This window comes from Notechis scutatus, chromosome Z (assembly GCF_049901735.1).
Source record: "Notechis scutatus isolate UNSWTSFEM ecotype Mainland chromosome Z, rNotScu1.2, whole genome shotgun sequence".
Taxonomy (NCBI): domain Eukaryota; kingdom Metazoa; phylum Chordata; class Lepidosauria; order Squamata; family Elapidae; genus Notechis; species Notechis scutatus.
This window is the reverse complement of record NC_142025.1, coordinates 49,545,329-49,571,410: the sequence shown is the minus strand read 5'-3', so window position 1 is coordinate 49,571,410 and position 26,082 is coordinate 49,545,329. Positions and strand designations below refer to the sequence as shown.

Genomic DNA, 26,082 nt, shown 5'->3' with positions numbered 1-26,082 from the left:
AGAAAATTATGTAACTTGACATAAGAAGGGAAGATAAGAAAGATGAGAACGCATTTTGACTATATTTAACTCATAGGTCCGCTCCTCAATATTATTTTCTGATGAAGCATAGTAATTCAACATTCAGCCTTCCCAGCTTCATGCTATCCAGATTCACAGGGATCATATCAAATTCCCTCAGAAATATGGAGCACATCAGATATTCCAGAAGACTGAAACATCTCAGTCTTCCCAACCCTTCCAAAAGCTGTTACCGTGTTTCCCAGAAAATAAGGTCCAGTCTTATTGGTGTGGTTATGGGTCGAGCTTGGCATTTCATCTTCCTGCTTTTGTGAACTTTTGGCTGCATGCAAGGAAAGCAGAAGCAGCAGAGACTCTGGCTTGTTTCTCTCCTCCAAACTTTGCCAGAAAGCGAGGATGCTGCAAGGCTTGTTGTGCCATTGTATGCATTAGCTGCAGCACTGCCATGAAGTTCATCCCGCCAGCGCATCTGCAAGCGGCAGGACAAGGTAAGGCTTATCATGGCGTGCAAGAGCGAGAACACTGTAAAGCTTATCGTGTCAGTGCTGTCACTTGCATGTGCAACGGCACAATGAGCCTCATGACATCCTACTGTTCAGGGCTTCACCGATGGGATGAACCACGCAAAGACCCATTTCTGGTATAGTTTGGGGAGAGAAACAAGCCAGAATCTCTGTTGCTTCTGCTTTCCTTGTGTGCAGCCCAAAGTTCGCAAAAGGCAACAATGTGAAATGTCAAACTCGATCAATACCCACACTTCATGTATTAACCCCCTTTTCTCAGCTTAGTACCCAAGTGACACTCCCTTTAGGAATACTTCGCAAGCAAATTCATCCACCATTTCACCATGAACCATCCTGCTCCTAAGGACAAAGTTAAAGGAAGAATCACATCCTGCCATGAGTGGCTGCAGATTGGGCAGCAGCATGACAGGTCTTGGGATGTGGGAGGCCTGGCTATGGCGGTCCTATGGTAAGTGGGTGAAGAGTGCATGGGGTAGCTCTTTGCCCCTGCCCTAACAGGGGCTTAACTAGGGCTTATTTTGGGGGAAGGGCTTATTTTAGGCACAGGTGTGAAAATCAGTTTTGGAGATAGGTTGTATTTTTGGGGAAATATGATAGTAAAAGATATTCCAATGGAATCTGTCATAACCCATCCACATAATTATTTTTCCTTAGTACCAAAACCATCATTCCTTAGTACCAAAACCATCTTTTGGGTGGTCTTGCATTACACCTGATTAGTGTTCTTTCTTTGCTTTTGCTAAGATAGGCAAAATGGTAGCAAGGCAAATGAGTCCTGTTTTTTTAAAAAACCATAAAAACACTATTATATTAAAAACAATCATCTCCAATTGCAGGCTTCAAGTGTAAGTATAATATTTGCACACAAAAAACTGCAAAAATGGGTATAGATTTTGCTAGAGAAGTATACACTGTACATTTAACACAGCTCTGTTGCATAGAAACCAAGTGAGAATATTGTAATTACTGAATTGTAGAAGCATTTATGTTATCTGTATTTCTAAAACAGATCCAGCTTTTCTATGGATACAAGTCATCTAAATTTAAATCAGACACAAATTTGTAAGCACAAATTGCCCCATCTCCCCCAAAAAATCTGAATAAAAAACTAAAAGGGCAATCTCTATTCCTAAAATTTTATGATCTCTACCAGGAGTTGAAGTACATCAGTAATGGTAAATGTATATTCTGTGGAGCAGGCCTATCAACCTCAAATTGTCATGGCAATATCACATGTCATATCGGGACTTTTCCCCCCTTCGCTAAACTAGGCATGGGCATGACAAGCATGTGACGCATCAGGATGTGGGCTGGGAGTTTGACAGCCCTGCTGTGGGGAGTCTTGAAATAATTTAGGGTAGAAATATATTTTGTGATGCAGCTATCATGTACCAACTAGACTAAGAAATTAACTTTATCAGGGAAGCTCATCCATGTGGTACAACACACACACACACACACACACACACACATCCTTAGTATGTTATATAATACATCAGTAGCAGACTGCCTAGTCTTTTTCCCAGCACTTTTGGAGGAATATGGTGAACCTGCAAAATGTTTTCAAATTAATTGAGGTTTTTTTTAAAACAGTGCATAGTACAAATAATGAGCAATACTCTAAATTTCTGACAAGAGGAAATAGCTGAGGTTTGCTGCATTTAGTAGTCACCCAAACTGTACATGAGCTTACCATTTTTATTCTTTCTTCTTGAGCATCATGGCAAATTACACTCCATTTGTTTTTATAACTTAAAAGGGAAACCACAATCACCATGTTTTAGTCAAATGTATACAGACAGCTATAGCTCCTATTTTCTATTGCTAAATTTATTCTAACAAAAAGAAAAAAATTGCCAGATGTTATCATTTGAGGAAAGTTGCATTCAGAACACACAGACATCTAAAATCACAAAATCAGTCTCATGCACTTATAGGGTGTATCTTTTAAAGGGGTGAAATTTTTTGCAATTTTTTTCAGGAAGGGGTTCTAAAAATATGTGTTTTTATACCAAGAATTCAAATCTTTTGTTATTTTTGCAACTGCACAACATTTAGCTTAGTATGGTAAATCTGATCTTATACCCCACAAAAATGTTTTGTAATCTAAATATTATTACCTTTATCTTCTCAAAATTACCTTGTGCTACAGAAATTAAAGTTTTTTTTCTGCATGAATCTTATCTAGCTAAGCAAAAAATAATTCTTGCAGTCATAAGCTAACATCAGAAAGAAATTATCTGTGTTATAAAAATGTTTAAGCAAGTTTCATCAAGTCTTGTTTTGATTTGTTCTTTGACATTAGCCACCGACTTGCTTCTTGGCCTCTGATACAACCCTCATGTTTCTCATATGTACACTCTGCTTGCTGCCTCTGTGATCTGTTTCACACATCTCTCCATTGATTGAGCATGACAGAGCCACTGGTTCGTCAATGAATTTATTTCTGCTGTGGTCAGTTTCCTGGTCAAAGGTGGCTCATATACAGCTTCAGATCAGTCAATCAGCTCCAGCAGAGTGAATATTCTGGCGTTGATTAAAGATGTTTTTCTTGCATGTACAGAAAAATCTCCCAGCACATCATCATCTGCATCTCTTTTACACACCAGCTCTCCTTTCTTGAATGTCATCTGAATACAAGAGTGTCTGGATTATCATTTCATTGAAAGCATACCATGCTGAACGCTGAATGGTTGGCAAAAATACTACAAGCTTCTTTTCTAGTCTGACTTGTTGCAGCTGGAACAACACATGATGCAGGCCTTCAATCCAGGAATATTTTACTTTGATTTTGAACCAGCAAGAGTAATACACACCAACAAAGTAATCCACTATCATTCTTAGAGTTTTGGCTTGCCATAGCCATTCAAAAGCCATGTTTTGAAATTCATATTTGACACAGCCTATTTGCAGTTATCAACCAGCATGAATGGCTTATAGGAACAATTTCCAGAAGAGCTAAATCTGTGGGAAGTACTCCTGTCCTTATTGCCTATGTATTGCCTATAACCATACGCCTTGATCAGTAGAAAGATCATTTACAACAGATCAACTTCAGGTCAAATTTTACCTCTATCCAATGTATATCACTATTTTAATGGCCTGTATTAACATTTGTAGAATCTCCTCCAATGGCCTTCAAGCTTTTGTCAATGCCTTTCTTCTTCATGAAATACACCAGATTATCTGCAATCACCTGAGCCGGTTTTCCTGTTTCTGAGCCTTTCTCTGGAGTGAAATGATAAAGATATCTTCCACCCAGCTCACTGCACACAGAATAATATTCTTCGTTGATAGCATTGGGGAATTGCTGGTCTGAATTGTTTGCTTTCAGCATAACTTTAGTTGCATCTATACTGCCATTGAAGAAGATGCATTCTATTTCGCCCTTCTTATAGAACTCATCAAATTCTTGATTTAGAGACGTCATAATTTTTTCCTGGGCTCTCTTGACTTCATTGTGGTCAACTACAAGTCTCTTGTCTTCTTTGGTGATCAAGCCAGCATCTATAAAAGCGGGTGTGTAATGGCAGCAGTGGCAGTAGATCAACACCATATCTTATGCTCTGCACAGTGACATTTGTTATTTCTAATCTATCGTATTCTTTCTTTTCTTTTGAAATAAAGGGCATGTGTGTTTTGCCTAAGGCCTCTTCGTAATTTCCATCACATTCTTCTTCAACTTCATAATCAGTTGTTGGTCCTTCATTTTCATCATAAGTGATAATTACTCCATTTGTCAGTATCAAAATGTTTGGAATACTTTTCTGCTTATATTTAGTGAGCCTTTGTCTCTCACTGTCTTGCCGCTTTTGCCTTTTGCCAAGTCATTTCTGCTCAGGCACATCTGGCAAACCAATCTGGTGCAATCCAAAAGAACCAATCTTGTCTCTCTGATCTTTAACAAAAGCAAGTTCCTTCAATGATACCTTCATCTTCTTAGGGCAAGTACAGTTAATGTGAGTTTCTTTTTTGCAGCCAGCAGGGCAGCTGAATTTGGCACACAAAACAATTTGATACGTGAAATAGAGGATGTCAAACAGTTTGTCAAGTTTCACAGTGAAATACTCTTTGACATCTAGCTTTCCTCTACCAAAATATACGCTTTTGGCTTGATCCCAACTCTCTTGGATTTTGTTCAAGATTGTCACTTGTGAATTTACAACAGGGGCCACAAAAGAACTGTTTGCTTGTTCCCACTTTTCAAGCACGTTTGGATATATGCTCTTGCAAGACTGGCTGCTGTATAGTTTCTAGCATCATCACTACTTCGTTCTCTCTAACAATAGACTATATCTGATAATGTTTTGCAGTTTGGGAGTTCAGATGGCAACAAGTCTCTGCCACTCCCAATTAGGTTGCCCATATGAATGAATGTTCCCAGTCTTGTTCTTTTTTAAAAAACCATTACAGATTATCACACTCATAGGAAATGAGGCCACACTTATGACAATCACAGCATTCCCATGGTCATATGATCAAATTTGGGATCCTTTGCAATTACAAAGACCATTGTTTGTTGCCACTTCTGTTAATTAGCTATTCATTGATAGGAGTTCTGTATGACAAGCCAATTAATTATTTGTTTATGGTCAACATTTAAAATAAATTTTGTACACTCCACTTTTCATTAATGCTTCCTTCTATGGCAGCCCATAGGAGGGAGGAAAATTGGGCTAATGATGAAATATATGCCCCTTAGGTATTGCAATATTGTGATGCAAGCATAAAAGGTGGAGTTTAATGACATCACAACACTAGGCATCTTAATATCATATGGATACTATAAAGCAGACTATGAAATCAATGCTACATAGGTCTAAAATTACTTTTATTCAAACGATGGTAACAGAATTTTGAAGTCTGAAAGTGCTACTTTCTCCCTCATATTTATTAAACTTTTATTTAAAAGTTAATTTCAATATGAAATTAACTTTTAATGACTATAATATATTTAATAGTATAATATTTCCAACACATTGCATGAGTTCAAATAGGGCCACAAGTGTTTTGCTGCTGATTTGAATTTGTATTCAGTGTCCAATGCATCTTACTGCAGTGTCCAACTATTGTCAGCCACCTTTGATGGACTCCAATTTTTCATTGTGGCAATGAAACCGTTCACCATATTCATCACTGACCACACCTAGATTTCTTGGAAAGAAGTTCAATACATTATAGTTATTAAAAGTTAATTTCCTTTTTCTCATGATTTATACATGATATAGCTATTGTAAAATTATGCTTGTGTTCAATTTGAAGGAATATATCATACTCCCCAAAAGTTTTTCCGGAAGCAAAACTTAAAAAAAAAATCCAGCACTTTAACCACAGGACCTCTCAGTAAATTAATCTATCTGACTTTCTGCTATTTAGAATCAGCAGTGGTTCAATGGCTAAAACAGTTCTTCCTAGTTTTACCACAGGAAGGGAATATGGAGAGTAAAGCCCAGTATATAATTTTTGAAAAAATAGAAATGTGAAACCTGCTAAACATTCTTTCATTTTTTTATTGAGTTCAGCAAACTGTGAAACACTTCTACAGTTTTACTACCCTATGTAGAGAAATATACTAGATTAACATTTTTCTATTTTATTAAAACCACAGAAAATATTATAACTTATTATGTATCTGTATATAAACAATACAAATGCATGTATAATAAATGAGCAAAATATGTATTCAATACTATATATTGACATATTATTTGCTAATGTAATGTTGGTGTAATGTTCACTTGTAAAGATTTATTCAAATGCAATTTACTCCATTCTAATTTTTGATATATGTACTTGGAATGCCTTTATATAGAAATTCTTCAAAGTAAATTGATAATCTTTGATTTAATCAATCTTTTGGGAAAGGGATGTCCATTAAATACATACGCAATTTCAACTGCATTTACAGTACTTGTATAATTATTTAATTGACACAAATTGAGTATGCTGTAAAATCTCACCTGAACAGAAACTTTATTGATTGAACGGATAAACCCTGAAATTAATGTATTTGGATTATAGTGAAATAGAAATGAAGAGTACTTAGGGTACCCAAAGTCCACAAATCATGTATTTACTGTATCACTATTTGCATACAACTTCCAAATTCTCTAAAGCAAAATTATTTTATATTTGAAGCCATTTTTTCCAATAAATACATGCATAGGAATTAGTCCCTTTTAAAAGGAAGTATCAAGAGACCTCTGATATATTAATTGAAAAGTTGTAAAATAAATTATCTAGGTTTTTTGTGTATTGAATCTCACATTTCCTTCTTATAAGGGCTTCTAGGATTTATAGGGATGAATAAAATGCATTATTCTGCAGTCTTTATGTCTTCTTATTCAGCATAATGTGCCACTTTAAATTAAACTGCTGTACATCCCCTTTCATAAAATTAATAGAGACAAATCCATTAAGGACAATATACAGTAGCTGGAACATACTGTAACCCTTCAGTGGGCAAAACAATAACCCATCCACTGACAGAAACTGCCTTTCACTTATTGCCTACATTTTTCCAACCTGGAGAGAAACACTCAAGAAAAAGTCAAGAAGAACCGGAAATGACACCACAGTGACACCAGCAGTAAGGGAACGGAGCTCTCCGTCCCCTGTGCTGGCCTCAGCATGTTCGTGGCTCTGGAAGAAAACCACCCTGGAGGGGTGGTAAAGCAAAGGAGAGGTGCCTTGTGAGGTTCCAGAAGAACGCAACTCCCCTGTAGAGCCCCCAGGCTATTATTCTCTAAGCCACGACTCGAAGAAGAGGCAGCCAAAATGGCTGCCACACAATTGGAGACAGCTTCAACCTAAGAAGAGTGCAGGAGCGGAGTAAGTGACAGTGTGGAACTGCGTGAGAACTATCCTTTTTGCTTTAAAATATAACCCTGAGAAGAATATTGAGAAAAGAGGACTCTATTAAAAGAGGATTATATTAAGTGGCTGTGACCTAGCTACTGGAGTAAATGCTAACATTACAACAATGGAAGTAAGTATGTAAAGAAAGAAAACAGCAAATTTGTTAAAAATATAGAAAATTCATTTTTTGGATTGGATAAAATTGGCTTTGGATAGGCATTTATAAAAATGCTGAAATATATATAAAAATGAACATAACATTCATTTCTGATATATCTGGAATTTATTAATAAAGTCTGATTAAAAGATGAAACAACTGAAAATGGATTTAAGACAAAAGAAAAAACAATAGATGCCCAAAGTTTTGAAAAGACCTGGTGTATGGAGAAATAAGATAATTTTATTATTAAAAGACCCCTGAAAGCTACAATATAAGACTCAACTGGTAGAGGGATGTATGAAGATCTCACCCTTGGACTATTTAAAAGAACAGATTGATTAATTTCGGGACATACAGATTCCTGGAGATTGGAGATGGTTTTTTTAGTTTGAAAAGTGGTTTTCGCTTAAAGGATAGTTGGACAGTTGGACAATTGGCCAGGAAATAAATGAGACAAAAATAAAGATGAGTGGAATTTGCAAAGAAATTGTGTTGGATTTTCAGGAAATAAAAAATGTGCTGACAAGAGGATTTGAGGACATTTTGACTAAAATACAAAACATGGGTGTGGTGTTGGAAATTGAGACACAAAGGACAAGAAGAAAACAGGAGGTCCAGGAAGACGAGGAGCCAAATGAAAGAGCAACCAAAGATAAAGTAAATAAAAGTAAATACATGATTGATGTAAACCAAGGGGAGAGTATTATAAGGGAAATTAAACAGGAATTGGAATTGCAAAGAGAAATCTTTAGGAGAAAGATAGGGGTGAGAGTAGATAACTTTGAAAATGAGACAATGGAATACAATAGAGAAAGAAGAAATGTTTAAGAGGAAAGGTCAAGAAGTGGTAGATAGAGACGGAAATGTAAGAGAGGAATATGCGAGACAAGCTAAGAAGCGAAAAACTAAAGCTTTAATGCAAGTGAGAGAAATAGTTAGAAGAAAAAAGAAAAGGAGAGTAATTTTATAGAAATGTGTATTATTAGTTAAGATATATAACTGCTAAGGGTAATAAATAAGAATATTAATATGCTACTGTAGGAAAAGGAATGACATATTGAATTTGACTGACATAAAAATAATATCGTGAAGTATTGTATAAGATTATGAAAGGCTATAATTTAACAAAAATAAATGTATTATTAGAATTGTATAATCTGTTAAACTTAAATATGATGAATACTATTGTATATTTATCAAAATGTGACTAGAAAGGGGATTTTTTAAAAGATGTAATAGTGGCATATTTAGAAATTAAAAAGGGAATAAACAATAGAAAATTATAATTTAATATAAATTTGTGAATTGTTAATAGACTATATAATCTGGTAAATACTGCAAATATGATTATTAATATATAATTGGAAGTCAAAGGAATGAGATTAAGAATATAGAGATTGACACAAAAATAACATATTGCAATACTGAATAATCAAGATTGATAATTTAACAAAATATATGTATTAAGATCAAATTTTGAAAGGTTGTCAACTATATTAAACTAGAGAAATATTGTCATATTTGTATCAAAAATGTAAGACATTACGGAACCACACTGTTCACACAATAATATTTTTATAAAATTTATTACAAAAAAAAAAGTCAAGAAGAAATAAAAACATGAAAAAGGTCTGTTTATGAACACCCAAGTTAATTGTTCCACAACCATCTTCTCTACAGTGAACATGTGATAAATGTAAGCTTATTCAAGGAACATGAAAATGCTATAACTATTTTAGATAAGCTAACTGTACTGATTTGTAGATTATCTATGTGTGTGACAGATATTGTGGTTGTTCTTTTCCCCATCCCTGTATTTCCCTTTTCCAAATAAATTCTTTTAGATATTTCTCATGGAAACTTTCTCCACATTAAGAACTGCATGATTCCAGAATACAACTTGCCTTTCAGGATTGGCCCAAGGCTGCTTTTCTGGGCATTGAGCGGGAACATCCTAGGATTGTAAAGAGAAGTTCTCAATAGAACAGCTAAGAAGTCAACCCAGGAGATATCAGGATGTTCAGCCTGATTGGAGGCAGCTTATTTATTTATACCAATTGTTTATTAGTAGATAATCCCTAGAAAAATCTAAATTTAACAGAGAAGTTTTAAATTATTTCTCTTTCTGGTTTGTTACTGTGAATAAATAGCACAGAGATGCACAATAAGCTGATTCACTTATGTTTGATGCTTCCTTTGTACAAGCTGATATCTTAAACCAGTATTTCTCAGTCTTGGCAACTATAAGATTTCTGTATATCTACTCCCAGATTTCCAGCTATCATGTTGGCTGGGGAATTCTGGGAGTTGAAATCCATACATTTTAAAACTGTCAAGGTTGAGAAGCGCTATTCTAAGATCAGGCAGAACAGAAATGAATAGCACCAACAGACTATATTTTTTCCTTAACTCAATCTAAGTCAGAAATTCTGGCTTATCATTATGTACAAACAGTTCCACAGTCCCACAGTTACAAATTATTATTAACAGTTATTAAGAGAGCTCTCCCTATTAAGAATGCAAATTTTATTTCAGCACTGTCTGCTCAGTACTCAAGTTATCCTTTGCCAATTAAATCTGTGAAACTATTGACATTTAATTTCATTGATTGATCCAAAGTCCAAGTGCTTTGAGATTTTTTCTAAACAATTTCTGCATTATGCATCCAGTTCACCTAACATTCCAGTGTCTTTTCTATTTTCTAATCCATAACTTCAGAAAATAAAAGCAGCTTTATATCTTATATATGCACTCTGCTAATAGATTTCTGAATAACTGCTGAATTTCCTCCATTATTATATTTCTAATCCAGACTTTTAAGAATGTCAACATTTGTAATCTAATCAATAAGTGCATTAGGGTGTTAATAAAAAGTACCCACTTAAATGGGTACTTTTGGCTTCAGTAATGGGTACAAATGGCTTCAGTAATGAACAAGATATTTTATGGCTAATTAATATACAAAATATCATTTTAATACATCACTACAAACAGTGATATTGTTGTTACTTGTCCAACAACAAAAATTTCCATTTATTGTCTCTTCTGGTTTGAGCTTCTTCGGCGACAGACCAAAACCGTGACTCTGCATGGTTTCGATCCGTGCTCACCGCTGGAGCGCCCCGACCCAGCTGGTTTCGGGGCTAAGCCACCCCGTAGAGGTGGTGAAGAAGGGGGAGGCTGCCTGCAGGGTTGAGGAGAGCCGCATCTTTCCTCCTCAGCTGGCCATTACTCCCTTTCCTGAAGGCGGTTGTAGCAGTGGTCAGAAATGGCCACCACAAAGAAAAACTCAACCAGAAAAGAATGTGTAGGAGGAAGATAAGAAGAGAAAGTTTTGGTTGACTGGGTCAAACAGCAAAAACAACAATAAGGTACCCTGGAATTTAAACTATTTAAAAATAATAACACTGTTCCCAAAGAAGATTTCTAAGCAGCGAAGGAGAGACAAAAGGGAAAGGATTTGGGGGTTTTTCTCCTCTTCCTATACTGACAGCTAAGAGACTTAAACAAGGAATTGGAAAAAAAATCCACTTTGACATTAATAGGCATTTAATGCTGAAGATAAAAAGTCAAAGGGATAATAAAGATTTCTGGATAATTAAAAGCTTTTGAAAACAGGAAAGGAGAGAAAAAGGATAAAAGGGCAGGATCTGGAAGAGAGGAGACTGCCTGGAATTAAAAAGAACTTACAGTAAAATCTCAATAAGACTTTCAAAAGATACATCTTAACTGAAACATCGCAACAAAATAGTAAAACCCCAGGAAGAGAAAGTGAAAAAAGAAATAAGAAACAGCTTGGGACTAATTGGATTATTTTGTGATCTCTGGATTCTTGGTTACTGCATTTGAATGACTAAAATCAATCGGGTGGTTGTTTAAAAGTGTTTAAAATGGCTCCACTTTTAGAAGAATTGAAAATGGAACTTAAAAAGTACAAAGAAAATACAGAAGAAGGGAGAGGTTCTTTTGGCTTCGTATTTCAGTTCTTGGAAATGGAGATTTGGAACTATGAGAAACAACAAGAAATGCCTGCAGAACAAGAAGATTGGGACAAAGAAGAAGCCATCTTTAATGAACAAGTAATCTCAGGAAAAAAAGGAAAAGGGGGAAAGAGAATGGAAAGTTTAAGATTGGGAAAAACAACCCAAAAAAAGAATAGAGTGAAAAATAAGTATAAAATCAGAAAGCAACAGAAGAGGGAAATGCAGAAGAGAGAATTAGAAGTAGAGAGACAAGGGGTAAAAAGGGGAGGGAGAAGAAGAGAGGGAAGAAAGAAAGGAAAAGAAGTTATAAAGGACAGAAACAAAATATTGAGAAACAGGACTTATTTAGAGATAATGTGTGAAAATTTAATTGAAAAAGGGATTCTGCAAAGGTACATAAGACAGTATCGTTATATTAGAAATAGAAATAATTTCAGAAAATATGAAACAATGTATCATTAAAATGTTTGATAAAATAGTTATTGTAACTTAGTGGAATGCTTGTCAATAAATAAATGTAACAAAATGAGTATAAAACATATGTGAAGAGAAATAAGGGAAAAATTAAGTATGGAGATTATACATGTCTTTAAGGAAATATGATATTTAATTGAAAAGAAATGTTAAAGATGTTAAGACTTTAAGGAATATTAATGATAGAACTGAATTGGAATGGAACGAGGGTTTTAATTACATATATTTACAATCTTTTTTTTAAAGAATATAGTGTGTATTATAAGAATGTACCAAGCAGAATTCGATTGGAAGTTATGTATTATGTATTATATTGAATATCATAACCTTAAGGTACATATCAAAGTTTAAATAAGAGTTGAATGAATAAAATTAAAAGATATAAAGGTGTCATACTCCAATTAGTAACTACAGGAGAAAATTTGTCTAACGAGAAAAGGTAATATGAAATTGAAACAGAACAGACAAAAGTATAAATATAATGATTTGAACTGAGATGAGATAATCAAAATAAAATTGAGAAAATTAAAAGAGGGGAAAAATTGTATAGAAAATGCAGAATAGTAATAAGATATGGAATAGAACACAAAAATGAACATGAAATTGAGTTTGCGTCTGTATAAAGAAGCGTAACCCGGGACCATGTTATTTTCAAAAAAGATGTTTTACTTGTATTTTGTGTGTGTGAAAACCCAAATAAAAAAAAATAAAAAAAAATTCCGTTTATTGCTGAAATGGCAATAATATTGAAAATAATGCTTAGAATATTTATTATTGATGACTCTTCTGGTTTGAAAGGTTCGGCAGCGGCAGGGATTCGCGATACTGTGCGATCCCTGCTGCGTTCGCCGCCAAGGTTCCCCCGATCTGTTTGGATCTAGGGGATATAGCTGCCCCGTAGAGGCAGCTGAAGACAGGAGGGATCCGGACAGGGGCTTGGGGTGTCGCAGACCCCCTCCCCAGCCGGCAGAACCCCCTTTTCCCAAGGTGGAGGAGCGGCGGTCAGCAATGGCCGCCACGAAGAAATCTGCAGCCGGACAAGCAGGAGCAGGAGGGAGAAAGTTGGAAGAATTACGAAAGTTGCTTTCAACTGGGACAAGGCAAGAGAAAGTGCCCTGGAGGCTTGAAGGCTGCTAAGGATACATTGTTTCCAGGGAGAGTTACAAGCTGCGAATATTCTTAAAGGGAAAGTTTGTTTTTTTTTCGTTTCACTCTCCTTCCTATCGTGACAGTGGATGGAAAAAATCTTTTTGGCTGTGAGTGGGAAGGGAGAGGGAAAAAAATTGGAGCAAAATTTGAAAATAAGGAGAAGATTGCCTAGAATTCTAAAGAGTTACTAAACATCAATAAGACTTCTAAAAGATATATTTTAAAGGGAACTTTGTGACTAAACTTTAACCCCAGAAAGAGAAAGTGAAGAAGGAGAAAGTATTTAAAAGGAACAGCTTGTTTGGATTGTGTGGTGATTTTGGAACTTCTGAGAATTATTTCTGACTAAAAGCACTTGGGTGGTTGTTTGGAAAAACTTTTTCTCTACATAATGGCATCACTTGTGGATGGACTGAAACTTTTATATCAAAAATATGAAAAAGAAAAGCAAGAAGGGAAAGATGTCCTTGGCACTCTTTTTCAATTTTTAGAAATGGCGGTTTGTACTTATGTAAAGCTGAATGAGCAACAGGATGATGGGGACAAAGAAGAAGCCATCTTTGATGAACAAATAACTTTGGTCGGAGAAGGAAAAAAGAAAGAGAAAAAGGAAAAGAAGACTTTAAGACCTGGAAAAACAACCCAAAAAGAGAAGAATAAGGTGAAAAGGGGATATTATGTTAGGAAACAACAGAAAGGGGGAAAGCAGAATAAAAGGGAGATGGAGAGACAAGGGGGTAAAGAGGACAAGGAGAAGAAGAAGCAAGGGAGAAAGGGAGGGATGAGAAGCCTTAATGGTGGGGAGCAAGATGTAAAGAAGCAAAAGTTTTTAGAGATAATGGATAAATTTTTATTGAAAAAGGGATTCTAGAAAGGTACATAAGATTGCATTTCTATATTTGTATTTAGAAATAATTATAGAAAATTGGAAATAATATATAATTTAAAATGTGATAAAATATTTAGTATAATCTAGTGAAATTTTTGTTAAGAAAAGGGGAGTACTGTAATGAAACAATGATTTAAGATATGTGATGTGGGGGGAACAATTTTGGAAAGCATAAGTGTCCCCACAAAGGCATGATATTTAATTGAAATGGGTAAAATGTTCAAGATATAAATGATTGTTAATATTAATGATTAGACTATGTTATCCTAGTGAAACTTTTTGAGAAATGAGAGATTTGAAGTAGAAGAAGGGGGAACATCGTAATGAAATAATGATCTATAATATGTGATGTGGGGGGGGAATAACTATGGAAAATAGGTGCTCCCATAAAAGTATTTGATTTAACTGAAAAGTAATGTGCTAAATATTTAAGATATGAATATCAATATCAATGAATAGATTTGTATTGGTTTTGATAATACTGTATAATTTTAGAATGTACCAGACAGAATCCCAATGTAAGTTATGTGTTCTATATTAAGTATTATAAATATAGGGGAAAGAGATAAAGGCATCATACTCCATTTAGTGTACAGGAGAAGTTTTTTTTTTAAAAAGAAGAAAGATAAATGGATAGCTGGAAATAGAACAGACAAAGAATAATAAATATTATGATTCGAATTGAGAGGAGATAAATAAAATAAAATTGAGAAAATTTAAAAGAGAGAAGTTATATAGAAAATTGAAAATGCTAGTAAGATATGGAATGGTATGTAAAATGAATATGAATTTGAATGTGTGTCTGTACCAAGAGTTTTGACCCGGGATTAAGCAACTTTCAGAAAAGAGATTTTTTATGCTTTTATGTTTTGTGTGTTTGTGTATTTATGTTTTGTATGTCTTTAAAAATTAATAAAATTTGTTCAAAAAAAAAAAGAATATTTATTATTGATTAAAAATATTAAGAGACATTGCTATAGCAGTTATATTCCAAAATATCTGGAGGACAGGGGAAGACATTTTCATGGCAGATCAGCAGATGATGGGCAGCTGAAAGTCTCAATCCTGTTTCCTGTTTAGGATAGTTGCTTTGTAGTTCCTGTTGATAGCACCATCTTCCAGGAGATGTATCAACTTATTCTTAACCCAAATATGTGATGAGATACAGTTACACAATTTATGCTGCTTTTCTGGCAATTAAAGCTAAAATAATCTTGATTAGAGGATTAAGCCTTTCTTTCTCACCTGGATGATAAATCAATCTAACTGGAGGATAAACTATGTCAAACTTTAAAAACAAATCATCATGAATATTTTTAATTTTAAATATCCAAAGTCTTAACATTCAATAGGAAAGGAACAAATGTTCCCCACAAATCTCAAAATGCTGCTGGTCTACTATAGAAGAATATTTTACCACAATCTATAGAAAGATATTAGAATTAATTATAACAGATCTGAAAAGATTCTAAAGAAATGTCTACAACATGTCTACATTTCCTTGTCTACAAGGCTTTAGTATACACAGTTACTAAACTTGTACAAAGAAACTTTAAAAAACAGAACAATTAAAAACCACAAAAAAAGGATATTAACCTTAGTGCAGATTTCTGTCTAGACTTTTTACATACATAATTCTTCAGAACTAGAACTCCTTTAAAACAGATGTTCCCTCTGTTTCTATTACTTGGACATCTCCAGTCTAAATTTTAATCAGAAGCTATATGGAACAAGGATGTCAAACTCGTTTTCATTGAGGGGCTGGACTGGGTGTGGCCAGCTTGACATCACTCATGTAAGGGGCGCCTATGGTAGCCTGAGTTTCTCTGCCAGCGAAAATGTGCTCCCGAGCTTTGTCTTTGGCTGTGACGGCATCCTGCAGCCTTCTGCCAGTAAAATGGAGCTTGGGTAGCATGCGTTTCCCCCTGGCCCTGTTTTGGGCCCAACAGCCTCCCGCAGCCCTCTGCGAGCTCTGTTTTGGCTGGCAGAGCCCACCCTCCATTTTTACTGGCAGAGGCACCGCAGGCTGGTCATTTGCTGTTTCCAAGGTGGCTCTTGTGTTTGATATTCCTGATAGAGAACAATCTGCTGTTTTTTCTAGCTGCCTTTTTCCTTCCCTCCTCATGTTGTTCCTTTTTTTCTGAAAAGAATCATATTTCATTACTTTACCATAGGACAAAGCAGCAACTCACCCAGATAAAATAAAAGAAGATTTAGGAAATGTGTGAATTCACAGCACCATGTCTGAACCTATTTTTTATTATTATTCGGGTTTCCCATGACAACTTTTTCCTACGAGAGGACATTTTTCAAAATAAAATAATTTAGAGTTTTAGGTAATTCTGCAAATTCTTATTTGATGAGCAAATACTATCAGATGTCAAGACAATTTGATTTGACAATTTTCCTTATTATACAGTATGTTATTCTACCTATTCTCTTAATATTATATTGTAAGATCCAATCACTGGAGGGACTGTGTTCAATCTTAGCTCTATCACCCAGAAAACAATAACTGAAATACAGGTAGCTCTCAACTTAGGACCATAATGGACCCCCACATTTCCATTGCTAAGCAAGACAAGTGAGTAGTGCTCCATTTCATGATCTTTTTGCAACAGCTGTAAAGTGAATCATGCAGTTGTTAAGTGAATCTGGCTTCCCCCCAGACTTTGTTTGTCAGAAGCCAGCTGGGAAGTTACAAATGGTGGTGGCATGACCCCAGGGCAGTGCAATTGTCATAAATACATGTCAGTTGTAAAGTATTTGAATTTTGATCATGTGACCATGGTGATGCTACAATGGTTGTAATTTTAAAAATAGTTCATTTGCCACCTTTTTCAGTGCTATTATAACTTCAAACCATCACTAAACTAATGGTTTAAGTTGAGAACTACCTGTAAGCAACCAGATGGACCAGTAATCATCCAACCTGTACTGGATGATTCTTCTGTGTAATCTACAAATTGAAAGCTACAGACTTTGTCCCTGTTATGCACAAAGAGAGAAAAATTTGGCACTATCCATAATAGATGAATGATTGATGAAAATGATGGAACTTTTAATGATGGCTTCCTTGATTAGACCCTTTATAAATTTAAATCATCAGTTCATGCAAATGAATTTACAATTTATGATTTTGATGATTAGATAAAACAGATTATTTTTTAAAAAACTTTTTTGTAACCATAGAGTAACCTCAGCAACTTTAAGAAAAGTGGACTTCAAGTCCCAGAATCCCTCAGTCACTATGGTATACAGTAAAGTAAGAGGTAATTTTGTATTTGTACTTAAAATTCTGTAAAGAAAATCATGAGCTACTTGTTTCTATTTCTTTTCATTCTTTCTTTTTGTACTTTTGGCTTTTCTTAGTGTTCTTTGTTCAGTTCTTTCATTTATATTAGTTCTTAGTTTTTTATCTCCTTTTCAAAAATTTGAATATAAAGCTACAAAGTAACATACAAAATTTAGCAATGTACCTATTTCATACTTTCTTTCCATATTTACATCAAATATGCATTGTAAATACATATTTACATTGCGAATATTTGTTTATATCCTGTTTGTTTGTTCTCTTCATTTGTTATAGTATTAAAGGATAATGCTACTGCTCATATATCCAGGCGTCCTCATATATTATTTAAGCTTTTATGAATATAGTAATGGAAAAATATAATGAAGAAATTTTAAACTATACTAAAGAAATCTGAAAAATCTGCCTATTTCTTTCTGTTATGAAAAAGGCAAAAAATTAATACATTTACAACACCTACATATCTAACTATTATGAAACATTATTTTCAATAAAATTTCTTGCAAAAATCTTTATATTAATTATCTTCACACTGATGAAAAAGAAAATGTATATAACTGCACATTTGATCGAAATGCTAATTCTTTTGCCTTTTCACAAAGTGTGGATCGGAGCACTTGCAAAAAAAGCCCATCTTCCTAGTGTGGCATTTCTTAGTTGTCTGAGAGTTATGGAAATTGAACAAACCAAGTTGAAGAAATTTCCTAGCCTGTAATACTAACTGTACTTTTTTAAACAACAAAACATATAGAGCATTGCAACATCTGAAACAAACAGAATAAGCTAGGCACCTGGCCAGAAAGTGGGGGAGTGTGAGTTCAAGTCACGTCATAGTTGTGAAAGCCAGCTCAGTCCACAAGGTTGTTGTGTGGGGAAAATAGAAAGAAGAAGCTGTTCTGGACATGTTTGCCACCTTGAGTTATTTGTACAAACTAACTAACTAATAAAGATTCCAATGACAATTTCTATTGTTGCATTTTAACCTTGCCATTTAATATTTTCTTTATTTCAATATGTAATAGAAGATGGCAAAATATAAGTCTTTTCTTTTTTTATTCAACATGGCAACAGTAATAATTTTAATAGCTACACAAAGTCCTGAATATGAAAAATAACTATAAAGCTTAAAGTTTAGCCACCATAATTACCAATAGTGAATATTCTATCATCTCTTCAAAAACATACCGTATTTGCCGGCGTATAAGACGACTGGGCGTATAAGACGAGCCCCCAACATTTCCACTCAAAATATAGTTTTTGTTATATACTCGCCGTATAAGACGACCCCCCACTTGGAGGCATGCTTTTCAAGGCAAAAAGTCGTCTCATACGCCGGCAAATACGGTAAGTTGTAACACTTGGGGTATTCTGGATATAATTCTTGATTGACACCCCCAACCCCTTTCCCCCAAACTTACAAAGCCACCAAAATGCTTTAGAGAGGCAGCTTCGCCTTTCTCAGGCTGGCACTCAATTCCTCTCCCTTTCTTTGTGACAGCCCCGCGTGCGTGCCATCGGGACTCCAAGGGTGGGGATGGACAGCTGCCAACTCACTCACTCACTCACTCTCTCTCTCTCTCTCTGTGTGTGTGTGTGTGTGTGTGTGTGTGGTGTGGAGGGTAATTCCGGCTATCTCTGGCCTCCGCTCGGTTTTAAAGTCGCTTGGCCGGTTCCCAAGTCGCAAGCGCGCTGGCCAGGAGACGCGGCGCCGGGTGGAAGCTTCGGTGCAGGGAGGCAGATCTTTCTCTCTTAAGCGGGGAGGGGAGGAGGGGACAAGAGGAGGGACGGGACGGGACAGGGGGCGGGAAGAGGGCGCTCGCCTTCTTCCACCGCCCACGGACCCTTTTCTTCCCAAGGGGACCCTGGAAAGCAGCTCGGGAGCTGGGTGGCCCTGCCCAGCGGGGTCCCATCAGGAACTTCCTGAGGACATCCCCCCGCCCCAAGCACAGCCCTCCCGGTCTTTCAAAGAGGGAGGGAGAAGCGGGAGGAGCAAATTGCCGCCCCCCCCCGCTGCCCAGAAGGAGGGCGCCACAGTCCACCCCCACCACCTTCTCCCCCCACTCCCTGGGCCATTACGCGGCTCGGGGCTGGCTGGCGAGCGGCCCGCCAGAGACCCTCCCGCTCCACCCCACCCCACCTCCAGATTGGCCTCCATAGCGCCCGAGGCCGGGCGGAGGGTGGGTGGGTGGGTGGGAGGAGGAGGAAGAGAGACTCCGGCTGGGCTTGAAGGGGCTTCGCAAGTTGCGGAGCTCCGCCCCGTCGCTCTTGCACCGAGTGACAATGTATTTACCGGCGTATAAGACGACCCCCCACTTGGAGGCATGTTTTTAGGGCAAAAAAGTCGTCTTATACGCCGGCAAATACGGTAAGCCTCAGAGTTTCTTCTGATGTCAAAATGGGATATTCTTTGTCCTTATTCTAGGATGTGTTTTATCAATGCATTCACATTAAAGCCAGAACAGAAGTAAAACTAATCTGTCTGTCTGTCTGTCTGTCTGTCTATCTATTTATTATCTATCTATCTATCTATCTATCTATCTATCTATCTATCTATCTATCTATCTATCTATCTATCTATCTATCTAGATGAAACAAGATTCTCCTTTGTGGTGGAGATAGCATCCAGGATTGGGTTGACCTCTTCTAGCTGTTTGGACTGCGTCTGTCAAATCTGTGGGGACACATCCCCCATTGCCAATGTTCCCCAGCTTTTGATTCACTCAAGCAACTAGGATTACATGTTTTAATTTGCTCCAGCAATTTAGATTTAAAATACAATAAATACCAGCAATCCGATCCTGAAAGCTATCTTGGAGACAGCCGGCTCCCGGTCTACCTGTTGAGCAGCTGTCAGCATCTGGCGATCAGGGCTTCGGGCCAATCTGTCATCAAGTAAGAAGGCTAGTACCATGGACAAGTTATTTGGAGAGGCCCTGGACAAGATCCTGCTAGAGTCAAGAGTCAAGGGAAAGATTTTAACATTCCTTTCAAGAAGAGGCGAATTCCACTCGGCACTGTATTTTTGTCCACCCTCATTTAGGGCGACGGATGCAGGGGCGGGATTCTCATGGCCCCACAGACTCTTCGTCCCCAGACAGGAACCTCAGCAGGACCAGACAGGTAGAAATCCTCAGTTCCAAACCAAACAGTCCTTTCATGGGGGTGGGGGTCATCCCTTCTGATGCCCCAGTTAAATGCTCTGTCATCCCTCCCATTGGGGGACGTCTGGCCTTGTTTACCAAGCGTTGGGAGGAAGCAACCATAGACACCTGGGTCCTGGAGATGGTCCGGTTGAGTCTTTCTCTAGAATTCCTCTCCATATCCCCGAGTTTTTTCATTCATTGCCCTGTTTCAAAGGATGGGAAGAAAAAGGTCTTCATGAAAACAGCTATTCAGCACCTGCTGGACATCCATACAATCCAGCCAGTACCTGAGGACCAACAGGGGATGGGATTTTACCCCATCCTCTTTGTCATCCCAAAGGCCTCTGGGGTGGGGTGGGGTGGGATGCAAATCTGGACCTGAAGTATCTGAGCTGCCATCTAACACATAGGCGGTTCAAAATGCATTCTCTCCAGTCTATTCTGGAAAGCGTCAGGGAAGGTGGCTTCCTCACATCTACTGACCTAACAGAAGATTACCTGCACGTTCCTATTTTGCAGGACCACAGGCAATATCTACGTTTATTTTATAATGGCCAACATTTCCAATACAGGTCTCTACCCTTTGGGCTCTCGTCAGCACCTAGAACTTTCACAAAATTATTAGCAGCCCTAGCAGCTCATCTTACGGCTCTCCCAGTAAGAGTCCAGTATTATCTGAATGATATCCTAGTCCAATCCTCTTCTGCTTCTCAGGCAGTGGAGGACTTGAGAATCACCATCCAGGTGTTCCAGGAGCATGTTTTTTTCTGTAAATAAGGCCAAGAGCCATTTCTCCCCCCCACTAACCGTTTACTCCATTTAGGAGCAGTAATAGACACCTTGGGATGCAAGGTCTACCTATTCCAGGAGCATCAGTTGAACTTAAAGGAATTGATTACCTTTGTAAAATCAAAGTGCAGGGTACCTCTGGCCCTGCTCTTGAGGCTCCTGGGCAAAATGGTTTCATGTATTTCAATAGTGCCCTGGGCATGCCTACACACCAGGGCACTCCAATGGTTTCTTCTACCCTTCCAAAGGGCAGGAAGGAGTAGTTCCCACTCCCAAGTTTGGATCCCATTGGAGGTTATTAAGTCCTTCTGCTGTGGTCTTCTCAAGCCCTTTCTTCAGAGACCCTATTCAAGGAACCTAACCAGCTAGTTCTTACCACCGACGCCAGCCTATTTGGCTGGGGAGCTCATCTCCAATCCAGGATGGTTCAGGGACATTAATTGGTTAGAACTCAGGGTGGTCCATCTGGCCCTGAGAAAATTTCAGGACGTTGTATCAGACAATTATTTCTGGTCTTAACGGACAATGCGACCACTAAGGCACATGTGAATCGCCAGGGAGGAACCCATTCTAGACTCCTGATGCTAGACAGAGTAGCAGAGAGACACCATGTCTCACTCAGGGCTGAACATATGTCTGGCGTATCCAACATACAAGCAGACTGGCTTAGTAGGACGATGATAAACCACGCAGAGTGACACCCCATTTTATTTCAGGAGCTGTCAGAGTGCTTTGGATGACCAGCAGCCAACCTCTTCGCCTCTCAGGACAATGCACAATCCCGGGATTCATCTCCAGGTTTGCGGTTCCAGGAGCGGAGTGGACAGACACCTTATGCAGCCCTTGGTCCCAGGGGCTCCTTTATGCATTTCACCTCTGCCCCTTATCCCAAGGGTGATACAGAAACTATTGGGGGAGAGAGCAGAGCTTCTACTTATTGCTCCTCACTCGCCCAAATGGCCATGGTTTGCCGACTTGGTAAGCCTTTCAGTGACCAGACCTTGGAGAATGCCGGCGGACAGAGTGTCCGTCAGCCAGGGGCCCTTGCTGCACCCGGACCCCCAGTGGCTTCAGTTGACTGCTTGGAGATTGAGCGGGGATTTCTGACCTGGGACCATTATTCCTCCAAGGTGATACAAACTATCCAGGCATCCAGGAGGCCTTCCATGAATCACATTTACGATGCAACCTGAAGAGCCTTCTGTGCCTGGTGTTCCAGGTCAAGGTTGGACCCTGCATCGGTGTCAGTTGCCCAGGTGCTGGAATTCCTCCAAGTGGATCTGGACAAGGGACTGTCCCTCAATACCATATGACACCAGGTGGTGGCACTATCCTCTGTACTTTCCTTGGGGGCCCCAGAGTCCCTAGCCTGGCATCTGACTGCCCGTAGGTTCATTAAAGGGGCCACGAACCTCTGGCCTCCAATGGTCCATCGATAGCTCATGTGGGACCTCTCTAAGGTACTGCATTCACTGACTGAGTCCCCCTTTGAATCATGAAGTCTACTTCGCTGCAGTGTCTGTTGTATAAAGTGGCCTTCCTGGTAGCCATCACCTCGGCTAGATGGGTTTCAGACTTGGCAGCACTTTCCGTCAGGAAGGACCTCTGTATCTTTCACCCCAACCAAGTTGTTTTGAGGTTGGACCTTTCATTTGTGCCAAAGGTGAACTCATGGTTCCACAGGGCCCAGGAACTTATATTACCTGATTTATGTCCAAAGCCGGTCCATGCATTGGAAAAGAGGTGGCATACTCTGGACATATGGAGGGTCCTTCATATGTATATTAAATGAGCTTCTTCCTTAAGGAAGTCGGAATCTTTTTGTTTCATTCCAGCCTTCTACTTTGGTTGCAAGATCACTCCATTGACCGTGGGGACATGCATCGCCAGGGCCTACCAATCCCAGAGCCTTTCAATGCCTCTTCATATAATAGCACATTCCACAAGAAGTGTGGCCATGTCAATAGCGTGGGTCGCTCTGGCTTCTCTTGAAGAGGTTTGCCAGGCGGCCACATGGGCCTCGCTGTCCCCATTTATCAAGCATTATAAGCTAGACTCCTTTGCCTTGGTGGAAGCAGTTTTCAGAAGGAGAGTTCTACAAAAGGTCCACCCTGACTAGAGGATCCAGACCGGACTAAGCCTGCCCATAGGACAAGCCAGCTCTGCTATGTCCCAATCCTGGATACTATCTCCACCACAAAGGAGAAGGGGCATTGGTTTCACCTGATACGCCTTTTCACTTTGGGTGGAGATAACATCCAGTCCCACTCTAATTAGGGTCCATTCCGAATCTAGTGAAGTACAACATCATCAAGAAAACATGTCAGTCTGTAACTACGCCTTCACCAAAAGCTGGGGACCATTGGTAACAGGGTGTGTGTCCTCACAGATCTGACAGACTCAGTCCAATCAGCTAGCAAGACAAGGTCAACCCAATCCTGGATGCTATCTTCACCCAAAGAGAAAAGGCGTATCAGGTAAGACCAACGTCCCTTTTAGATCTTCAAGGGCTCAGATGAATCACATAGCAGATTTTGCATCAACCGTTCTCATGCAACACTCTTTGATTAAATTTGGAAGAAATCTTCTATAAGTCATAATCGTCAGCCATTCAGTCATATCCAACTATCAGCCACTCTGTGAATCAAGCACACCCATGCTATTCTGTTTCACATCTCCTTATACTTCCTTCAGATCTGCCATGGTCATCCCAGTGTCATCCTTTATAGCAGGATTTCCTAACCCTTGGTCCACAGCCGGCTACTGATCTCCGGTCCATTGAGAACTGGGCTGCGCAAGTGGCAAGTCAGTGCATAAAGCTCCATTTGTGCATGTACGAATTAGATTGTGCGCACAAAACAATCCCCGCAACCGTTTCCAATCCATGGAGCTGGAAGGTTGGGGATTACTGCTTTATAGTATCCATTCAATAGGACAGCCCCTTCTCCTTTTACCATTGATTACTCCTAACATGATTGACTTTTTGAGTGAGTCAGCTCATAATGATACTGCCAAAGCAGATAGCCTTTGTTTGGCAATCTTGACTTCAAGTGATATTTTTTGTGAAATTTGGACAAGGATTTCTTTATTTTTGCGGTCCATAGGTTGAGTACTAGTCATCTCCAGCTCCACAGTTCAAAGGCATCCATCGTTCTCCGATCAGCCTTTTTCAGAGTCCAGGTTTCGTAACTATAAGTAGCAAATGGAAAAATTACTGCATTAACTAATCTGCATTTGATTGGCAGACTGATATCTTTACTCTTCCAGATGTTATTCATGCTGGATATTGCAGTTCTTCCAAGTGCTATACGCTTCTGATCTCAGGATTGCAGTCACCACATTGGTCCAGAAGATGAATTCCCTTACTGTTTCAATGGTCTCATTGTCAATAAGCACTCTGACCTATGTGTCTCTGCAGTTATCATTATATTTGTTTTCTTGATGTTAAGGGGCAAAATGTTTCTTTTTTCTTCTATAAGTATATAGGAGTAAAAACTTGCATCAAGATAGAGTAAGCTGAATTATTGTACAGATAGTCCTTAACTTACAAACATTGATTTAGCAACTGTGCAAAGTTACAATGGCATTGAAAAAAGTGACCTACGACTGGTGCTTACACTTATAACTGTTGTAGTGTCTCCATATTCACATGATCAGCATGTATTTACAACAGTTGCAAGTGTCCTGGAGTCATGTAATCATCGCTTGCAACTTTTCAAACTGGCTTCTGGCAAACAAAATCAATAGCGGAAGCCAGATCCACTTAATGACATGAATCATTTAACAAATGCAGTAATTCACTTAATGACCATGGCAGAAAAGGTTGTAAAATTGGTTGTGATTCATGTGACAATCACCTTGTTTAGCAATGAAAATTCTGGTACCAATTGTGATAGTAAATAAAGGACTACCTGTATCAGAAAGATAAAACAGAGAGGAAGGAGGAAAAGGCTGCAAGTAGAATCATTGGAAGGATAACAGACTCTGGTATAAATCTTAAAGTGGGAATAAATTTGATAAATTGCAGTGGATGTAAATCTTAGAGATAAATACACTTAATTAAGACATAAGGACTTATATTGGCCATAGTAATATACCAAACAAACAACCACTTATAGAAGTGTATTATTCATTGGAGTACAATGTTTGTATAATCAGAAGTACCTTATTTAACTTAAGACCTTATTGTTCTTTTGATTTATGCTTGTTATCAATTTAAAATATCATATTTTAATTGCAAGCAAAAAGGATGGGAGTGGGTCCAACAATAAAAAAGAGAATCTCTAAGAATTATAACAAAGGGACAAAGTCTAGATAGAAGATAATTACTACCATTTTAATGTTTGAAAGCTTTCCATTTCAGATTTTCAGATTTAATGGGAAAACACTCTTCTAATATAACCTAATAAAGAATGATTAAAAGTCAACTTTAACAAGGACCTTGCTCTTTATAGACTTCCCATTTATTACAAATTTATAGACACACACACACACATCCTGTAATTTGTGCAGTACTACAGGCTATTTCTGCTGACTGCTGGCTGCCTGCAGTTCGGCAATTCAATTCTCTGTCTGAAAGTTGACTCAGCCTTCCCTCCTTCCAAGGTTGGTACAATGAGGACCCAGATTGTTAGGGGCAAGATGCTGACTCTGTAAACTGTTTAGAGGCTGTAAAGCACTGTGAAACTGTATATAAGTCTCAGTGCTATTACTATCACTTATCACTAAGCAATAGAATTCCTGATCGCAATTCTTGTCATTAATGTAAAATGTTCTCTT

At 38.1% G+C, this 26,082-nt stretch overlaps 1 protein-coding gene across 3 annotated transcripts in view; it reads right to left on the bottom strand.

Annotated features, from left to right (window-relative positions):
• Positions 1-26,082, bottom strand: part of FAM171A1 (family with sequence similarity 171 member A1) — a 108,844-nt gene that overhangs the window by 62,863 nt on the left and 19,899 nt on the right. The window contains exon 2 of one of the 3 annotated variants that reach the window (XM_087946774.1): positions 20,157-20,717. The exons of the other annotated variants lie outside the window; for them this stretch is intronic. The gene's annotated coding sequence lies outside the window, so the exon portion shown is untranslated. The remainder of the gene's footprint in view (positions 1-20,156; positions 20,718-26,082) is intronic. 3 annotated transcript variants of the gene reach the window in all.